The following is a 19421-nucleotide window of genomic DNA, read 5'->3' on the forward strand; positions in this document are numbered from 1 at the left end:
GTTTCGCCTCACCGCACTTTAGGTCAACAAAGTAGACCCCTGAATTTCTGCCATGCACCAGGCAGCTAAGGTCAGCCCTCCAGAGCAGCCGTACCTTTGGCAGCCTGGATTCTTCTTTAATAGAGCAGGTCCAGGCTGTCGATCGCACTGCACCACGTGACGACCACTTTGCAGACAGTGGCTTGAGGCCTCACCCTGCGTAGCAAACCACCTTTGAGGAACACACCACTTGGGCGCTAGCAGCCTACAATACTAAAATTCTCAAGCACATGGGTTGGTGTACGTGACTACGTCTATACACCACCACTGATTGGTGCAGCTGCTTTCGGTGGCTGGGACGACAGGGGGAAAACTACGGGGTGAAAAGTAGGCTTAGCGCCCATAGGAATACATGGAAGCAAAAGTTTTCAAAGCAGTTTTCTGGTTTCACAATGCACCTATGATGTCATCCCTTCCTGAAGAGCAACCAACTCCAGCGTATTTCCAAAGTGATATATTTTTAAGACACCGTGTTACGCGCACGCGCCGGCAATTCTCGTCGGGGGGGGGGGGGGGGGGGGGGGGGGGGGGGGGGGGGGGGGGGGGTTACAGAATGGCAGCATGGCCCACTGAAAGAAGAAGGAAAACTTTCTGAAATATTTTTCTCACTTCCTAGATAGAGCACCCATGGAGGCGGTTGTTCATTAACAGCTGAAGAATCTTTTAAAGAAGAAGTAGACTGTGAGAAAGCATGATATATAATTTCAATGCTATTTTTTTAAAAACATCATGACAAATGTGTGCTATAAAGCCGGAGATACCCCCAACCGGCACTCTATCAGGTGATTGTTTGCCCAAATCGCGCAAGCTTCTCATACGTATACCATTACAGCATTACCTGAAAAAACAGCTCTCAAATGCCATGTTTCCTCCTCCAAAATTCTACTTTCGCAGAATATTTTGTGCTTGGCAATGCTGATCCGCCAGCACTTTTTCACGTTCAGCAATGTTCTCTCAGACTTGTTTTAGATCCATATCAGACAACTTGAGTTTGCCTTTTGCGTCAAAAAAGTACAAGTCTGTAGAGCATGAGTTCACTGAAAGTCGTTGCTGTTTTCACCAACATTGGAGAAAGAATTTATCAAAGGTAATAAAGTATTCTGCTCCGATCTCAGTCTTCTGGCAAACCGTATCGCAGCCTGAATCATGAAATCCGATGGGTACCCCTTTTTACCCACTTACACAGCGATAGTTTGTGTCAGGGATGATGCCCGCGTCCCAAGTTCAGGATGAAGAAGCTGACCGAAGAAGCCTTGTTGCGTGATGCCGCATCCAAATAGCCAGTGCTGCAAGAGAAAAACGAGTATAACTTCAATGCGTGCGAAAAGAACCGCCCAATATCTTGACCGAACCATTCTCGTTATCCTCGACTTCCTTTATATTTCCTTCCCTCAAGCATTGTTCCCGAAAAGGGTAGGTGGTGGTGTTTCACTTATTCTGCCAAGGAGTGTGCCGTCTGCTCCTTCCGTGACACATATATTGTGGAAAAAAATTAAAAAAGAAACCAACAATGCCTGAACCACAAGTTGTCAGGCGTATACAGACTAAGCCATTAAAGCTGGGCCAGACGTATGCAATTACCAAACATGAATTAGGCACATTAGCATATTGGAATTCAAAAAAATTTGGTGACTCAGCTTTCATGTGCGAGGATGAGCTACATAGCAATCTATTACGTTCGTTGTAATGGAGGCCTTCAGAATATGTGTAACCCTCTGTGGTTCTACACTGCTAACCAAAAACACTCCTTCCAGAGTCATTTAGCAGCTGTCGAGATAGAGCAACCATGGCTCAGGTGGCGAACATCATCAAAGTGAACAGCGACATTGAATAACAGGTTCAAGGGCATTAACACAGACAATCACACTTTTAACAGCTAGCACCGGTGGAAGAGGGTTTCAAACCAACTGACGATAGTCATAAACTTGACGAAGTTTTTCAAATCCATGATTACTGGCACATCAAACAATGGCGAGGGGAATTTACTTATACTTTTGAGCTTTAGTGGCAAGAAGGCAGAGAAAAAAAGACGTAAACGTACTCGGATTCTCCGCGCATGGAGGTGCGTGGACGTAGGCCACACGGAGGAAGAATGGGTGGCAACCTCCATGGACAGGTGGCCACTCTGAGGGTGCGAGCGACGCAGCCCTCTGTCCTCCGCCGAGACTCTGGGTGGAGGAGGGGGAAAGGAGGACGTTAATCATCTTCCGATTAACCCAGGCTTAGCACTGGGACAAAAAGATTCACTGATTTGAGTGCAACCGTCACTTTATGTTCATTGATAGCGGGAATCCTTGTGGGTCCCAGTACTTTTGCACGATGTTCACTGATCGTCCATGGTAATATACTCATTTGTTTCCCGGCCCTTTGGACAGTTTCAGTTGTGCCGTTTAGGCAGTCTGTCTCTGACACTCAGTTCTGCTTTCAATGGCGCAGATTTTTTTATTTTAAAATGTAATTGATATGCAAATAACTAATAGCAAAGTAACCAACCTGTGACTTATTCGGGCTGGGTGTTGCCCTGGTACCACATCCAAAGGAAGGACTGCGCGTGCTTGGCTGGTCAGATGCTCTCCTGCGCCACCACTGCAAGCAAATGGACTAGCTTGCTTTTTATGTTGTAAGGCAGACAGATGCTCAGGTATGCACGGCATAAAAAACAGTTTGCCATCAGCTCAAAACGTTATACAATGCAACATCATGAATTTCGTTTTGACAGTAGTGTAAAAAATGTATTTATGAGTCAAATATTGAATTATCAAGTGGCCGCCAAAAAATGCCAAAAAAAAAGCTAGCGACATGAACACTTTACATGCTGAGAAGCTGGATGATGACAGTCATGTGTTTTACAGCCAAAACTATGCAGCACCGAATATATTTCGTTATTCTATCAAATATCCTAGTGCGTACACACGCCATCGGGAGTACAAGAGTCAGTACTACTCTGCAATTGTGTAAGCGGTGGCGTAGCATGCACGGTGGCTTATCACGGCAATTATGGCCAGCAGGTGACGAGCGCGCAGTTCTGGCAGAGAAAATCACGCAGCCTGAAGCAGCGAAGAAAGCGCAAACTGTTGCATGAGCGGCACGTTGCTTTGAAAAAGGCAAAGACCACCGATAAGTTTATCAAAGACGTAAGTGGGTATTGACCTTGCGTGTAAACGGCGCGCAGCTAAGCTCGGCTATCTGGCTTGCACATGCACGTTTTAACATAATGATTACTGTGTGGGTGACATTTACACGCGCCTGTAAAAGACGCAATGTCAAGTTAAGATGACCTCGCTGATTCGTGCACCGTACGCCCGTAATCAAAATGTCCTAGAGAAAGGTAAATATGCAAAAGGCAGGTCCTGCGGTGTAGTTTCGAAACAAAGCTATTCTCAGAAATAAATCAAACAAAAGCACACTGGGATTACAGATGTCCGTACTGCTTACTTATCGATACCGACCCTCTCCTAAAGGTGAATAGTGACCTACCTCCGATGTATCTGGGTGGGTGTTGCCCTGGTACCGCATCCAAACGAGAGAGATGTGGGCTGGAGCGGGTAGATGCAGGCACTGTAAAAGAATAAGGATGAAACAGACGAGCATGCTTTCTACCTTCGAACAAAGGGGGGATGGATTGGTCTAGTTTGCGCGTCCTCTTGACGACACAGGACCCATTTGTGTTAAGATTTACTTCTAATAGAGAGCGTGTCAGAGCCTTAGCTGATTTCTGTGTCAGTTGAAGTCAAGACTGAAACAGAGTCTCTGCAACCAAACTAGAACTACTGCCTTGGAACAGACGCAGGGAGGCGAGGGGTGAGGCTGGATGGACGGGCTATCACTAAGTTCTTCCACTGGAGGCGATTTTTTCAGTGTTCCTTTGTGACTTAGTAGAACGTTAAGTTGGGCGAGTTGGTATAGGTTCAAGGTTGAAAAACAGCGCACAAAAGACTACACACAAGAGTAAAGGCGACGACAGGACAAGCGCTTGTCCTGTCGTCGCCTTTACTCTTGTGTCTAGTATTTTGTGCGCTGTTTTTCAACCATGTTCCTTTGTGCGCATCTGCTCCGCGCGTTTTTTATTTTCATGGGCCTAATTTGTGGCTACGTAGTCTGCGACAGACTATAAAACGAAAAATCGCGATTTTGACAGTGTTGCGGATGCAGGAGATATAGCCGACATCAGACGTGTTTGGTCAGTTGTTCTCGTGTGGATCCGTTGGTGGAATTCAGCCCCCACTCGTCCTCCCAATTCGTGAGGAAAGCGTACGGAACAAGAATTTGCGGTAAGACAGTGAGGACAGCAGAGTCCGTCAAGTTCCTTAGCATGGCATGTGCAAGCTAGTATTGATTGGTAGTGCAATCCCTCATGCACAAAGAGTTTGTTGATTCTTTCAGGGCTACAGACATAAGAGCGGATTCTTTACGGTTCATTTTAGATGTTAAACAGCGCAAATGCAAGGTATACCCAGTATTTTTACATGCATTCTGCTCTGATATGAATCCGTGCACTGATAAAGAAGCAATGAGCTGCGTTCATTAATTTCCGCACGAGTACATGAGGTTGCATCGCTACAGACAACCGAACTTCAACAGGGAAGCTCTAGCTTCCTGTGTCAATTGCTAAAAAAGGTTATCAGTGTGTCCTAGGAGATACGATTTATCAGCATGATAGCACTAACTTGTTGAGGTGCAATCTCGTCAAATTTTGCAGGCTAAAGTTGGCAGTAATAACACAAAAATTGTATGCAATACGCAAAAAAAATAAATTCTAGAGGTGACTGATGTGTAGAGTTTCTTGACAAAAAATTGCACCTCTGCCGTAACCGAGAGTAGAGTAAGCATGAAATGTTTACGGGCCTAACACAGGCTCCATTGCTCGGCTTAAGCAGCTGTGACGGTGGCTGCATTGAAATCCAGGACGATGCAGAAGCGTATGCGGACACGACGAGACGCAGGCCTGACAAGAATGTATATGCAGCGCGTTCGAATACAGAAGGGGAAAGGGCTTGAAGGGCAAGCGGCCGGTCTTTTACATGCATGAGTGTGGGACCGCAGCGCCATCTTTGAGGAGGGAGCGAAAGTTTTCCACCGAAAGCCCTTCTCGCCCTCTTTCCCTAGGCGGCCTTCTCTCAAAGCCCTTAACAGATCACGTATGACAACGAAGTGTATTGTGGCATGTATGTGCTTTTTCCACGCGTTATTAGAGATTGGAAATTATAATTCCGTGCATTATCAAATGCACAGCACGACTGATATCTTGATAAACATTGAGAAGACAATGGCAGCAGTTATTTTTTGTGACTCGTTTGGAGATCAACCGGCGCTTGTATGCCGGTCCCGTAGGAGGGCTTAGAGAGTCTCGTTCAATCTCGTTCGGGCTCGTACGGTGCCCGGATGTTCTCGTTTCAGAGCCCGGATGCGTGGATTTCAGTGCCCGGATGATGGCTCTTGGTCTCGGCGTGACGTCACCACAATGCCGACAACGGGAGCTAGAAGCATTTCATGCTTAATAAGCAACTCTGGCTATCATGCGCCATGCAGAGGGCCACTATTCATTTCATTTCTTAACTTCTTCCAGTGTTCTAAGTTATCTGCTTAACTCTACTAACGAATTCAATTTCCCATCTTCTTAGTCCAATTGCCCCCTGAATGGCACTCAAGCGCATTCATTAGTACCGTTCCAAACACAATTCCTCCATTCTTGCTTGCACATGGGGCACGGATTGATCAATGCCTGTTGAATCCTGCAGCGAAGCCACATTCAAAACGCAGATTTTGCTTGCGAATTAAGACTGTTCCATTTGACTAACCACGCTCCACACGCGCGAGTCGTATAATCTTCGATATATTACGTTGAAGCCTATAGCCGACATCAATTTGTTAAGAGGGTAAGCAAAAGCATAACTATTTCAATCGTGGTCGAGGCATCTGCTGTGCCTAGGAAGAGGGCTCTGGTTTGTTTACTGCTCAATGTGGAGTAACACTGCACAGTGACTGCGGGTTCTATCGTACTTCGCTGGGCCTCACTATTGATAGAATAGATCGGTTTCATGAGGGTTCTCAGGTAGCTTCACCTGCGCTCAAGATTATTTCACGCTGTACATAACCAGAGCAGCTAATCCTTTTCAGAACCTTGATGTCGGTGCTGCAAATCTGCAAATCTCAATATAATTCGTTCAGTGCATCCGTGTACTCCATGCCGTCTGCATCATTCACAACAGACAGCCGACGGCAGTGTTTTCTCCTGCCATCCACACAGGCAACGGAAGTAGTTATAGTATATATATTTTATGCCCGACTGTAGTTATATACTTACGTTTTGGTTCGAAAATATTTTACATCGTAGATATTATACAGTTTTTTTAGGTAATCAGTTATTATTTCCAATGCAGATGCACAAATTTCTCATGTTCTGAAAACAGTTTGAAGCTGCAGTTATGCAACAAATTAGAATTTATGGAACTAACACCGCAGACATCGCACTACTACACGTTGTTTACAAAAAAATTCTGCATTCGCTAGTCGGGAGTGTGAACGCATCCAGTTTCCAACATGAATGAAAAAAATGCCGAGAGTAAGCCGAGAGTTCCCAGTGCACACAACTGAGTATAAAGCGCCTTAAAAATTTAAGAGGCAAGTCCAATACCTTTTGCACGCTGGGCTGCGGCAGCCCGGGATTAGCGGAACGCCCAACACGCAGCCCATGTAACGAACACATCCAACTCGCCGGGGCACCCTGCGAAGACGGTGCCTGCTGGCGTCTAAATATGGACCACCTCAAGAGCACTGCAACAAATGCGCAGTTCTGTTTTAGGAAAAACGGACCGTCAGCCTAACCTCATCCGAAACGCAAAAACACTACCAGCCTTTAAGTACAACGTGCCTGATCCCCTGTCCTACCATGTTATTTCATTGGTCCTTTAGCACTGCTCCCTAAAACTGTTTTTAGTCCAGTTAAAACTGATTTTAGTCTTAATTTTATCACAAGTCTTAACCCTACAGGAAACAAAATATCTCATTTGCGGTAAATACCACCTAACTCACAATGGAGGTTGTGTCATCTTTTTAAAAGTGCAAGTGTCCTGCGATTGGGAAAGGATGCGCAGCATTCCCCTAAAATGTACGCGACATCTCTGCACTCTGTTTTAGCTGCCATTAGCTCTCCTACAAAATTTCTATGGCGGTTTTGTTTACTGACCTTAGCATCCGCGCTTATGCATGAGCGTCTCTTGTACAAGAGATAAGATTTGATCTTAGGCGTGATCTGCATTTGTGAAACCAACTACAGACGTCCTGGGCCTCGTCTTCTCTAAAAGAAATGTAAAAGCTATCAAACAATCAACGATTGAATTCGATTTTGTTTTGGCATATGGGTGCATCACTCAAATTTTACATGCATGCTTGTTTTTTTAATGTTCAAACCAGGCTCTTTTCCATCCCCTTTGCTTTTCTATCAGTCTGCTGTGTAAGCATTGCGTTTGCATTGGTCGTCCCTGAACAAATTACTCTCTAATCTTTCATCACATCCAGCTCAGACCGAGCTTGCAGTATGCAATCAGATACGTACTTCTTTTTCAGCACTTCTTTACAACAAAAATAGCCCATTAGTTAGAAACGTCGATGAAAGTCGATGGTTGTGCTTTCGCGAGTTACGGCGCACCTGTCAATGTCTCTGGTCGGGTTGTGAAAAAGGGTACAATTTTGGAGCTTGTTTTAAAAACAGGATCATCTCCTTGCTATGGTCTGAGAACTTCGATTCTATGTAATTTTCCTTCTGCTGTTAGGAAAGTTTTTTTTTTATATCTTTTGTTATTTGAAAGCACCTTCACTGGTGTGAGCGAAGGCTTACCTCTTTAGGCCTTACATAAGTGACTGCTTATCTATTTTGTAGCGGGAGCTACATTACGCGCAAGTCTCCCAGTTTCGCCTTGGCACTAGTTTCACCGCGGCTGCATCGTGACCTTGAGCCGCTGCCTATCAACCGCCGCTCGCCGCGCCATCTGGCACGACGTCAAGGGAGCGAAACCGAGATGCAACAGCTGTGCGCATGCCCCGTAATAGGAGGGGGGGTGGTTGGCGCAGCTGTATATATATATATACAGAAGGCAGTTCGGTAGAGCAGTGGGTAGATATGGATAGTGAGTCGGAGAGACTGAAAGAAGCCAGGCTTCAACTACACGAGGAAAATAAAATAAAGCGTCACACTTTGCTGCATAACTACTTTGCTGCATAAAAAATGTCCTATCTTTAATGGAGCCACAATTACATGCAACGGGGGGATAACAGCCAAAGCTAAACATTGGACGTAGCCGTAGAGAAACCAAGCGAAATGACAAAGTGTGTCAAGTTTAACCGTACTTCAGCTACGTATATCTTGGTCTAGCTGAAATAAGCCACTGCCATTTTTCATTTTGCAACTACGCCAGTTTTTCATTTAGCAACTAGGCCAAGTTTTTCATTTTGAAACTAGGCCAGAAACTTTGGAAGATTAATAAGACTTTTCCTCTCCTGCAATAAACTATAGTTGAAAGGAAGAGGCTATCATCTACAAATTAGCACTGCCCATGTCCAAAACACACAAGCAAGCGCAGCTAGACAGTTGATTCATCGAAGAACTTAACCAGGTCGCGTGCGGTAAGGCCACGGTACCAAGTACCAGGTTTGCAGGCTGAGGTATTTAACTCCCGCGTGTTGTTGAAGCCTATTCGAAGCTCACATTCCTATATAAACCAGGTGCAGGGTCTGGAGACTCCTTAAAATGGTGATTATGACTGCTTGAAATGTTGAGTGACTTTTGTGGCACATAGGCAATTAAGTCCTTCATGCACTAAACACAGCAACGATATTAGCCGTTCTGAAAATGGAAAGTTTATTTTTTTACGATAAATAATTAGGAGCATGGGTCATTTTCATGGCAACGAATGGCAGCACGGCCTGGGTAACACATAAGAACAAATTAATAAAGAATGATATCCTTAAAAATTCGGCACCAGGCTGCCAATTTAGTATAATTTATGTTAGGTCCTTTTATTGCCTCTTCACTCGTCCTTACCTATAGAAAACGCCGGAAGATCCTAACTAAGTCAACCCGGGCTGAGTGAGGCAGAGCCCAAGTCCACATGGGAACGTTTCGACAAGAACATTTGTCTTCCTCTGGGCAAAGAATTACTCTTATCAACGCGTTCGCAAGTGGACTCAGGCTTCCCTTCCATCCTTGTTCATTTTTATTTGTGTTTTCTTACCTCAGGTAGTTACCTCCAGACCTGACCTCTCTCTGCGACTATTACGAAGGCATGTTGGCTTAGCTTTTACATCTCGTGATTTCATTTACAGTCACCGGATCAGTACTGCTAGAGGGACCATATACAGATAATCATTACTTATTCAATTCTCCAAACGAAATACACCACTTCACGCAAAATACAACCCAATTCATAATGCGGTCGTTTTGTCAACTTCACGATTCCTTGATGTGGCTCGACGAATATATAAAAAGATTCGGTCTTTGATATGAGTGGTAATTAGGAAACAATGAGAATGTGCAGGCAGGGGGAACCATATCCACCAAGAAGCACTCCGTCAGCTATCAAAAGAGAGAGAGGCCTCATCCCACCGAGCCGAAATTAATGCTGTCCCTAGCCATTTGCAGCCACACTGCTCCGAAAGACTTCCTATACTCATACGTCCACTTCATTCTCTTCGGCCTGACCGCTATGTTCGCGCCCCCATGCAATCCGCTCCATTGCCCTTAATGACCATCAGGCGTCTATTCTCCACAACAGTTACCAAGAGTATGTACGTGCATTTTAATTTCAGCCAGAAAATAGACTCCCTTCGTTCCCCAACCCTTTCTGCCACATTATGGTCTCGTACACATTGCCAGTTTCCTTTCAATAACACAAAGAACTTTACATAGAGTTTGGGTCTTAGTGAGCAGCAGGAAGGAAGCCGACGTAGTTCAGATCTCAGAAGTCACAAGGCAGTGAATGAAGATTCTAGTAACATGTGGCACTGCCCTGAGCTGGGAATGCACCTGATTTCTTCATTAAAGTTAAGAGGTGCGAGAAGGAGAAGAAATGTTAAATCAGAAGGATCACATTTTGGTGCAGGCAGTTTCAAAGATGAAGTCTCACAGGTAGGGCAGCATGCTACATACAGGCATCAGCCTTCAGCTGTGGCGTTGTCTATTCTAACAAAGCAACTGCATGGGCTCTGAGCAAACAGTTTCAAGGCCACAGATGGACGTACTCAAATATTATACATGGACCATATTGAGAGCGGTGAAGTGTGGCAAAAGTTAAAGGGATGCTGAAAGGTTTCCCAAAAAAATTGAGTGAAGAGATGAACTTCACAGTTTTCCACCCTCGGAATTCGAATTTCTCATCGAAATCAGGCAAAGGAAAGCGCAAACCTATTTTATTTTGGCGAAAAGTGCCGCAGCAGCCTCGGGCCAGCTCGCGCGCCTCGTTGCCGCCTGTGATTGGCTGGGCGCCTCGTGACGTGAACACTGGCGTTGGCTCGGTGAGCCCGGCTCGGTCGCCGCCGATGTAGTACATGAAGCGCGGCGCGCGGTGTTCCGGTTGTTGGTTTGATGCTTATATCACGATGGAACACATCGAAGATTACCAGGAGGATCTTGGCGTCATCCCCTACGTGTACGAACCAATCGCAAAGAGCAAACCGCTCCAAGGAAGCAACGATGCTGGCGCAAGCGGTGCTTTTGGCTTGAACGAAAGCGAAGTGTCAGCATCTCCACGTGTTAGAAATGTCCATTGGTAAGCATACTTGTCTAGCCAAACTTCATTCAGAGATACAATAAATTAATTTTGAAGCGAGCAAATGTAGTATAGCACTGCTCCACGAAATTTTCCTAGTGCAATGTAAGCGGGATGCGATCGTCGGCATTGTTGTCTTGCCGCTTGTCGGTGCTGCCGCAAATCTGCTTGTAATGCACACAGACCACTGACATGCGCAAGAAGTTATCAGGCTCTTTTTGCACGCAAATTTTATGCTGGCATCGCTTCATGGTCGCTGCGTGCCGGCTCGGTTCATAACACACGCGAAAGACAGAAGTTCGCGGCGCTTTGCGGCAGAACTCGTCGAGGTGACAAACGTGCGCCTTCCGTTCTGCGTGCCAAGATGGGATCTGGCAGTAAATTGAAATCCTTGTTTAGGCGAGTTGCTTCATACTGCAAGCCCTTGTAGGAATATCTCCATCGTTTGCTGCCTCCTTTATCGTGCTGTTCTCACTGATTTTTTTCACTAACTCGATGGCCTCGTGCTGCAACCGAGCAGGCCGAATCGCAAGGCTGGCTGTAGCACACGCGGCGCACAATTATATAATATTATTATTAATGTATGAAGCCATGCTGCACTCGGAAATTTTTTACGACTACATGTGTTATTATTAACGTATTCCTGGCAGAACACTTTACTGGTATTGGCCGCATTAGAACTTGAACAGACTTGTCAGCCTTGTCATCACTTTTAGAAAAGTTCGATGCAGGGTCCTCAGCAGCGTCTGCCAGTGGCATTCGACTTGTTGCACAGTCCTGATTTGTATTGCTGTTCGGTGTGGATTCTTGACTGCCTGGTGGTGTGCAGCCTCCAGGTGTGATGTCATTTTCCATGCACTCTTCATTTGCACTATCGTCTGGTGCGCAGTCTTGATCTTGCAGCAGTTCGGCAAGAAACTGAAAGGCATAAGCCACATGATGTTATTGTTCCAAACAGAACAAAAGTGTGCTTCAGTATGAGCAAAATCTGCTGGTTTATTTCATAAACCATTTTGTTGATTGGCGAGCTCCGTGCGAAGTGAGATCATTTATTATATACCAGGTGTTCCTTTAGAAGGTCCAAAATTTATTTTTAAAAATGGGTAACTAACCTTGTATTAATGTTATCCCTGGGGCTATATTGGAGGATACGGCAGACACCAGTAATAGGCAGAAGGCTTCCATTAGCTCACTAAACTGCATATCTTGATTAAATTTTTATTTTCATATTATGTTGTATTTACAGATTTGGAGCACCTCCTGCAAATACTATAGCCAAGCAAAAAAGATCTCTTTAAAAACCCTGACAGGCAACTTCAAGCACTAACACAGAACCAGCGGCCGCGTCCGACGTAGATCGCTCAAAAAAAAAAGTACGCTTTGGGGCCGGACTGCAAGCGCCATGACTGCGCACATTGCGCGCTGACGAGGCTGCTATCAGCCAGGCCCCAGGCGAAACCAAAGTGAAAACGAAACGCCGCGCGCCAGTACACCAGAAATATCTGCAAACAGTTTTCTCGGCGCTCCGACCACGAAGAAAAATGTGCCGCGTACTACTCCCTATGTTCTCGCCACTGAGGGCTACGCATGAATCCTAGAATATCTGAGCTCCAACATGATTGAGTAAAGAGTGCATATAACGTCTTTTCACGTGCTTGCTTACCAAACGAAGTTCTCTGCTCACGCGCGGAGCGCAGTCTCCGGTTGTGAGGCGCACTTCGCGTCGCTCCACCTCTTGCAGTATTAGTAGCAGTTTAACGATTTTTATTCAGCCAAAAAATTTAGGGCTGAGCTCTGATATGAGTAATGCTGTACGAGATGCATGATGCATGCCTGCAAGCATAACAGCTAAGCACTTATTTTGTAAGCTGCAGTTTGCTGCCGTCCTGACATTCTCATTCCAGCGCCGTTCATCTCACTACTACCGAAAGTCTTGCATCCACGAAATTACGCGCCATACACTACACAGAACACCGGTTCGCGCAGTCAAATTCTCATAGAGTTAATACACAACTTCTTACCTCGAGCTTCCTTCTTTTCGCGAAAGCTGGCCTCGGTGGCGGTGACGAGCTCCTGTGCGCGAAGACAGACGGTATTGCGCCAGGTTTCAGTCCAGCTGACTTTGTTGACAGGCCCAATGAACGCATTATCGACAGGCTATGATTAGAGTCTTCATCACGAAAGTGGTCAGAGCATAGCACTGTAGTCTTTGAGGGCTTGAAATCCCTTCGCTTCACAGCAGCGACCCACCTCGCGGAAAGCTTCTTATTTTGCGGGAAATTATGAAAGACCATATCGTCGCGGCCGCTGGTGTTAGTGCAGCCGAAGGCTGCGCAGAACGCCGGCATGATGGTCCACCGCTTCACTCGATGCTGCCCACGTTTCTGTACGTCACCACAAACATAAAAAAAGCACAAATGCAGGAACACACGGCAGATCGAAGCCGCTTACGATGGCATGCACGCAGAAACAAGCACGGTCGCGGAGGCTGCGTGGCGACGGAACACCAATGTTTACGTCACCACCCCACGGTTTCCGGTTGCGGCTCGCATCGTCAGGGTCATCAGCAGCGCTCGGCGGACAGCGGGGGGCGGAGCTACCGCGCAATTTTAAACGGCGATTACGTCACTCCTAAGTGATTAATCTGCAAAAAAATTTCACCCGCATGATTTTTAAGGTTCCCACATCCACACGTGAGCATCTTAATGAATTCGAAAATCTCTTCAGCTTCCCTTTAACTCTGCTTCAGTTCAGTTTTGTTTGTTTTCAAGCAGCAGCGTTGATCGTTATAAGTGCCGGTAGCATCCTCGATACTTTTCAGTGCACATTCAGCGATATCGCGGGCGCTTAAGGCCACAGAACACTGAAAATTTTCCCGGAAGAGTCCACAAGTACCGTCTCATCTAGTGACAATGCAACAACAACTAACCTACACAAAGAAAGCAAGGCTGTGAGGCTTTAAAAAAAATCTGAGAAACGAACCTAGTAGCAATTTAAGGAGTCTTCGTGCAATGGCACTCGCATTGAGATGACTCAAAAAAGCGGATAGAAACCGGACAAGAGACGAAATAAGCGCTGTGTTCTGATTACCTTAGGATTCATGAACTAGCTCAAATCCAAATTAATATTGTCTCAAAAGGCTGTGCAAAGCTCAGAACCTTGATTAGGTTCGGTTTGGTTTATTGGGGTTTAACGTCCCAAAGCAACTCAGGCTATGAGGGATGCCGTAGTGAAGAGCTCCGGAAATTTCGACCACCTGGGGTTCTTTAAAGATATTTCCGGAGCCCTTCACTACGGCGTCCTTCATAGCCTGAGTTGTTTTGGGACGTTAAACCCCAATAAACCAAAGCAAACCTAATCAAGGTTCCGAGCTTTGCACAGCCTTTCGATAGAATAATAAACTGGATTCTAGCTAGTTGGTGAATCGTAAGGCAATCAGAACGCAGCGCTGATTTCGTCTCTTGTCCTGTTTCAATCCGCTTTTTTGCGAGCGCCTGCAGATTACGAAGGAGTGTGCGTGTTATCTTCGTTCAGATGGTTTACTCTTTGTGCCCGTTGCCACCTATGCATGGTGTGGGGGTGATTTCGATGATTTCAAAGCTGCCCCATAGTATGGACTACCAGAAATGCTGTAGGGGAGAGGGGGGGAGTGAATAATTTAGACCATCCAAGGTTCTTGAGCAGGCTGCCGTCACCCTACAGAACAAGCGCATATCAGGCAAATATTCCGCCAGCGAAATCCGGAAGCCACAGCCAAAGCACTGTCCTGGGTGGTGGGCGTAGTAAGTATTTGTGTCCTTAACAAAGCTTGTGCCCTTAACAACGTGCCGTTAGGCAGAGGACCGGCACACATACCACTGAGGAGGGACTTCTCTCTTCCGTCAAGGCAACGCTCTCCTCCTCTATCGTCTTCAGATTTCGGGTTTGGTTTGGTTTATGGGGTTTAACGTCCCAAAGCAACTAAGGCTCTGAGAGACGCCGTAGTGGAGGGCTCCGGACATTATAAGACAGTGTTAGCAAGAAATACAAAAGTAGTTCAACGTCAGCAACAGTGCCTGCTGTGCCTGATGTGTGTCCTTTTCGAAATATTTCGTAGACAGGCCATACTATTTTATACATAATTGGCTTTCTTCTCTCCAATTAGTAGCGCAAAAAGAGGCCGCCTTATATGCGCCAGCCGTATACTATGTTGTGTCCGGCTGCTCGCTCAGCTATCAACCAAGTGCACAAGACATTCAGTAATTCTTCTCACCGCTGTCTCTCTTCTCGAGGAGGCTGCTGGCTTCCACCCAGCACACCCACGTGATGAGAACGGTCCAGACACTTGTGGCCACGTCATGTCCGCGGCCGCGCAGAGTATCCACTCTTCACGGGGTTCCCGCTAAAGCTGGAGAAGAAGCCGAGAACATAACTTCTTCCAGGATCCATTGAACACTATCCACACTACAAAAATAGGCATATATTGTATCGCACGAGCAAATTCGCCAGATGCACCAGAGACAACCACGTACCTGCTAAGATGAGGCTGACGGAAGACAGTCGCATCTTCTGCAATAGACAGGATATGATAAGGAAGAGCACGGTTATGTACTGGTAATAAATAATTTAAACGAAAGAATTTCTTGCAGGCACTGCTGCTGATATTGAACTACTTTTGTATTTCTTGCTAACACTGTCTTATACTGGCAGAGTACGTGCAGCTTTAGCGATGCTGGTTTGGGGTGGTTTCTGGGGTTTAACGTCCCAAAGCGACTAAGGCTATGAGAGACGCCGTAGTGGAGAGCTCCGGAAATTTCGACCACCTGGGCCTCTTTAACTTGCACTGACATCGCACAGTACACGGGCCTCTAGAATTTCTCCTCCAAAGAAATTCAACCGCCGCGGCCGGCATCGAACCCGCGTCTTTCGGGTCAGCAGCCCAGCACCATAACCACTGAGCCGCCGCGGCGGCGATGCAGTCCTGTTGGTGTTCAGGTTTGCGAGTGTTTCTAAAAAATAAGTTCATTGTATACGTTGTTAGGATTTTTTTTTTCTCGAAATGAACACTGTTTTTCTTTTATTGACTGTTTTTGTTGCTACCGTATTGCCACATTTAAGTCGCACCTTGTCACCGTGCGAACTCATGACAATTTCCTTATTTCCCTTTATTGCAGTTAACTGCAGAAATGCCAGTCTTGGAACACCTACCCTGCAGATGCTTGCAGCAGGGGCACGCAGGGATCCCGTAGCTCAGGAGGAGGAAGTCGACTAACGGAGGTCGGACCCTGTCTGGATACCGCATCCAAGTAGCCGGTGCTGCCGGAGAAAACAAGGCATCGAAATTACGCTGCATTAGCAATGCCAGAAATGTGATCTTCAGAATTAACACTTCTCAAAGTCGTATGCATTTTCTATGGACATCGTTCACCGCACCTGCATGCAGTTTTTTATTGTGTAGCTGGTGGGCCGGCCCGCTGCTAGGTGCAGATAGTGTAAAAAAGAATTTTGCCACTTCCCATCAGCAGCTTCTGTATTCTAGATTGCCTCTCTCATTTTTACCTGAAGCATATACAGCTGGTTTGGTCGAAAAGCCATCGGTGTAGTCTGTACCGTTTGTCTGAAATAATCAGGGCTGCGTGAAAAATCGTACCATAATCTGTGATTCTGTGATTTATGATTGATTGACTGCTGCGTTAGAGACGATGACGAATTGATAAAATCATTGTAATTAATTAAAGAAATTAAAATAAAAAATGCGACAAAAACGGGATTCAAAGGTGTGAAAATGCGCAGAAAAAAAGTCAATTATACAGTGTGTAATTGATCACTTAATTTAAACAACTGAAAAAATAAACTACGTCAAAGGTGTTTCCAAAGGTTCCAAGGGACATGGAAAGTGCCCATGCACTGCATGCACCTACCAGCTATGAATAGCCTGCCAATGAATGCTCTACGCCGTTTTCTGTAGTGTATGCTTATCCCTACTCTTAACAATCAGGTAGACTAATTTCTTGTTACAGGATGAGAGGCCTTCAACGTCTTATGCTTTTCAATGATTACCTTACAGCTGCTTCTCCTAGTTTTGTCACTATATAGTGCACATGGATTACAGACAGCGGCAAATGAGAATATTCTCTTCAAATGCAAGCTATGCCACTGCTGAAACTGCCCTTCGGAACATCAACGTACGCATTCTGTGGCGCGCCACGCAACGCAGGTGGTGACGACATTGGGGTAGGGTGTGTAGAAGTTTAGCATCGCTTTTTTTCGGCCATGGTCGACGAAGTGCTGAACGACTAATTGACTGTGCGCGTAAAAGAAACGCTCTAGGAGATCATGAACTCTCAGCGCATTGTATGACCTGCAGCACGCAATATCTGGCTCTAGCTTCTTAAACGAAGCAATGGAAGCGCAAGAAGGGTGAACCTTTCAGCAGAGCTTATCGCACCGCTGCCTCCCGCTACAGCCACCCGAGATGTGGGAGTGGAAAAAGTTTATGGTTTAGGGGGGTTTAATGTCCCAAAGCAACTCTGGCTATAAGGGACGTCGTAGTGAAACGCTCCGCAAATTTCGACCGCCTGGAGTTCTTTAACGTGCACCGAGATCACACAGTACACGGGCCTCTAGAATTTCGCCACAATCGAATTTCGACCGTCGCAGCCGGGACCAAACCAATGTCTTTCGATTGTGCAGCAGGGCGTCATAACCACCTGAGATACCGCGGCGGCTAGAATCAGAGGAGAGGCAAAAATTTCCTGCCACAAAAAGCTTTCAATCGGATGCATTAGGAAACTGTACCATCATCTCTTGGCTACGGTCAGAGTGAAAGTGGTTACTGATAGTACTGTTAGTGATAGGGACAATCAGTGATAGCGATAGTTTTGGAATCATAAAGCAAATTACTAAATAATGATGACAGTCTTATTGATAATGGCGATGATAATGGCCTTGAGATTGAAGGATTTTATGGTAAGGCATTTAGGTTAAAAAACCGTTAGCATAAAATCTTTAGATTGGTGGCTTTAAGCCAGATGCCTTTGTTGTGACGTTCAAAAAGGCAATTAACCTAAAGACCTTCAGGATAATGGCCTTGAGCCTTGAGGTTGAAGGATTTTATGGAAAAGGCCTTTAGGTTGAAGACTTTTAGTGCTAAGGCCTTTAGGTTGAAGGCTTTTAGTAAACTAAATTTTATTGTGGTGCAGACCTTCAGGTTAAATGCTTTTATGGTAAACGCCTTCAGGTCACAGGGTGCCTTTGCATTGACATTACGTAAGATGCTAGAGGGCCCCCTGTAACTTCTTGTTTCCTTCTTGAACGCTCTCAAAAAGGTGGGTGTTAGTGAAAGGGGAAGGTAGTCCTCTTTAGCGCTGGTAAAATGTCTAGCAGCACACCAAAACCTGCATTTAGGGTTAAGGCCTTTAGGCTGGAGGCTTTAAGCCAAATTTCATTGTGGTGAAGACCTTCATGTTAAATGCCTTTATGGTAAACGCCTTCGGGTCACAGGGTGCTTTTGCATTGACATCACGTAAGATGCTCAAGGGCCCCCCGTTGCCTTATCCATTGCCTTATCCAAGAAGGAATTGAGGTATTTGAACTCCCACGTGCCTTCCAGAAAACGTCTGTGTGTCTGATAAGTGCTTCTATATATACCCCTTCTGTTCTTCAATAAAAAATAGTTGATAGTCAGCGCTTGTTTGTGCTGCTCTTTTGTCTTTCATCTTTCCCGTTCTTGTTGCGCTGTGAACAAAATCATGAATATTTAGCATCAAGGCTTTTAGGCTGCAGGTCATACTGAGCATGATTGTAAAGCCACAAGGCCGTCAGCAATGCTACTCACTCCGCCGTATCTTGTGGCGAGGAATCCGGTCCTGAGTCCTGCTTTGGCACCCACATGACGACAGCACTTCAGAGGCACTGGGATCCTTGTCTTCACTCTGGAACTTCTCTCACAGGATGCCGCTGCTGCTGCGGAAAAAACGCGATGCGTCATTGTTAGGAACACCTAATAAAACTATTGCCAGATTCGGATAGAACTGTCTTCTGGACTACTAGAGAGAAGTTTGCATCTAGAGCAGAGTCCCTGACATCAGCTTAAGCTGCGAGTATAACATCGAGCTTGGCCCTGCCGAGAGGCCAAAACACACGAACTAACTGCTTTGTAGAATGGTTAGTTGCGTTAGAGGTGAGGGCCGGAAAGAGCGAAATGAGCGAGAGTGAAAGAGAAGTAGATTCCAGGTAACACACGCGTGCTCTCGCAGTGTGGAGGTGCGAGGCCGGTACTTTTAGACGTGCCACTGTCTATGCAGCCGAGAGGCGATGAAAACAAGCGTGCAGTTATTTTGGATTTTGTGGCGCATAAACTACGAATCAGCGCGTGCGTGTTATTGAGAAAAATGAGAATGTTCTTGCATACGATATCTGTTGCGAGTGCGCATGTCAAATGGCCATTCTGTACGTTTCTTCATCACGAATGCTCTCTTGTGAGCCCCATGAGCATGTGCACCTCTGAGAGGCGATCTGGAAGGACACGTCTTACACTGAAAGTGCAAAGTTTGTGTCTGGCGAAAGGGAATTGAAACCGTGCGTGTTTCTTGAAATGGTTTTTTAGTGTCCCGGAACTTAATGTCGCCATTCCTCGCA

The 19421-nt window shown here is 45.9% G+C and overlaps 1 protein-coding gene across 1 annotated transcript in view; it reads right to left on the minus strand.

Moving 5' to 3' along the window:
- Nucleotides 1-15966: 15966 nt before the first annotated feature.
- Nucleotides 15967-19421, minus strand: part of LOC149347960 (uncharacterized) — a 46219-nt gene continuing 42764 nt past the window's right edge. Inside the window, exons 9-10 of the mRNA XM_089587795.1 lie at nucleotides 18619-18743; nucleotides 15967-16097 (exon numbers count right to left, since the gene is read on the minus strand). The gene's annotated coding sequence lies outside the window, so the exon portion shown is untranslated. The remainder of the gene's footprint in view (nucleotides 16098-18618; nucleotides 18744-19421) is intronic.

This window comes from Amblyomma mixtum, chromosome 4 (genome assembly GCF_055824585.1).
Source record: "Amblyomma mixtum isolate Tamu chromosome 4, ASM5582458v1, whole genome shotgun sequence".
Lineage (NCBI taxonomy): Eukaryota > Metazoa > Arthropoda > Arachnida > Ixodida > Ixodidae > Amblyomma > Amblyomma mixtum.